The sequence below is a fragment of the Schistocerca serialis genome, chromosome 6, assembly GCF_023864345.2.
Source record: "Schistocerca serialis cubense isolate TAMUIC-IGC-003099 chromosome 6, iqSchSeri2.2, whole genome shotgun sequence".
NCBI lineage: Eukaryota > Metazoa > Arthropoda > Insecta > Orthoptera > Acrididae > Schistocerca > Schistocerca serialis.
The window spans coordinates 99,138,835-99,140,865 of NC_064643.1; the positions used below are offsets into that span (position 1 = coordinate 99,138,835).

At 46.2% G+C, this 2,031-nt stretch overlaps 1 pseudogene; it reads left to right on the forward strand.

Moving 5' to 3' along the window:
• The first annotated feature begins 877 nt into the window (after nucleotides 1-877).
• LOC126485252 (5S ribosomal RNA) lies at nucleotides 878-995 on the forward strand (annotated as a pseudogene).
• Nucleotides 996-2,031: the final 1,036 nt, after the last annotated feature.

A 2,031-nucleotide genomic window follows, 5' to 3' on the forward strand; every position in this document is an offset into this window, starting at 1 on the left:
TACATTTCGCAATGGGAAGATGCTGCTCCATTAAGTAGTTTTACTGTATCGATATTTCTGCTATTTTTGACATCAAAATCTGCTGCTTAATTAAGGCGCTCCTGACAGAAAATGAGAGTTATATGGAACGGTATGTTATATGTGAGACGTGGTTTCCATTTCGCTTCTTATTCTACCAAACACTTTCAAGCTGTCTAGCTTTAACAGTTTCATTCCAGTCCTCAGTTGGCAGAAATCGGTAAAAATGGGAAATCTTGGATGAAACAGCATATTTACTGCAGCACTCCATCGGCAACCTTAGAACTCCTGCAACATCGCAGAAAAGTAGTGGGAAAAACTCCATCGATGAACTTGAGCTAACAGTGTTAGTAGCAGCTTTATGAACCAAGCGTATAGTTGACACATAACAGACGTAATATCTGTTGGTTAGTAGTCATTCCTTTATGATGCTACTTTCAAGGAAGTGACGCACTGTGACAACAAAGTGAGTTTGCAGTCTCATTTCTCTTTCATTCAGGTCAGTCTTTGCCCCTTTTCTGTGCCTCAACCACATGAGCTCGGTACGTTCCAGACAGGGCGTTCCAGTCTTCCAGCAGCGCAGCTGACAATAGCCGGATGGTCGTTGGTGCGTATCGACGTGCTGCAATGTGTCTGCCACACGCACCCCGTGCGTGCTCGGTTGGATTTATATCGGGAAACGTGAAGGCCAGGGAGAGCTGCTCCGCCTGCGCTGATCGACAAGGTCGCGCATTGTCGTCCACATAAACTGGCCAGGTTCGAGTCGCCCTTAAAAACTGGCCAGGTGCGAGTATACAGATAAGCAGCCAATTCCATTAATCGAGGATCTAAACGATTTTTGCTTATTATTATCATTGGAGGCAACGGCCTTGCCGCAGTGGATACACCGGTTCCCGTCAGATCACCGAAGTTAACCGCTGTTGGGCGTGGCCGGCACTTGGATGGGTGACCATCCGAGCCACCATGTGCTGTTGCCATTTCTCGGGGTGCACTCAGCCACTTGATGCCAATTGATGAACTACTCGACCGAATAGTAGCGGCTCCGGTCACAGAAAACCATCATAACGACCGGGAGAGCAGTGTGCTAAGCACACGCCCCTCCTATCCGCATCCTCATCTGAGGATGACACGGCTGTCGGATGGCCCCGACGAGCCACTTGTGGCCTGAAGACGGAGTGCTTTATTATCAATGGAACTGGCAAGATATCCGACCGAGGCATTCCAAGACTGGCAAGAATATCTTAATTTCAAATTTGAAGTCGGATAACAAATCACAAAATAAATGTTTCTCGTCAGATGCAGTTACAGTTTAACAATTTCCTGATTTTTTTTTCCATTAAGTGTGCTGTGAAGCATTTCTTCTTGCCAAAGTTCATGATTCCACGTCAACAGAAAGTACGCTATAGGCTTTAATGAAACTACAGTGTGTTTCAAAAATGACCGGTATATTTGAAACGGCAATAAAAACTAAACGAGCAGCGATAGAAATACACCGTTTGTTGCAATATGCTTGGGACAACAGTACATTTTCAGGCGGACAAACTTTCGAAATTACAGTAGTTACAATTTTCAACAACAGATGGGGCTGCAAGTGATGTGAAAGATATAGAAGACAACGCAGTCTGTGGGTGCGCCATTCTGTACGTCGTCTTTCTGCTGTAAGCGTGTGCTGTTCATAACGTGCAAGTGTGCTATAGACAACATGGTTTATTCCTTAGAACAGAGGATTTTTCTGGTGTTGGAATTCCACCGCCTAGAACACAGTGTTGTTGCAACAAGACGAAGTTTTCAACGGAGGTTTAATGTAACCAAAGGACCGAAAAGCGACACAATAAAGGATCTGTTTGAAAAATTTCAACGGACTGGGAACGTGACGGATGAACGTGCTGGAAAGGTAGGGCGACCGCGTACGGCAACCACAGAGGGCAACGCGCAGCTAGTACAGCAGGTGATCCAACAGCGGCCTCGGGTTTCCGTTCGCCGTGTTGCAGCTGCGGTCCAAATGACGCCAAC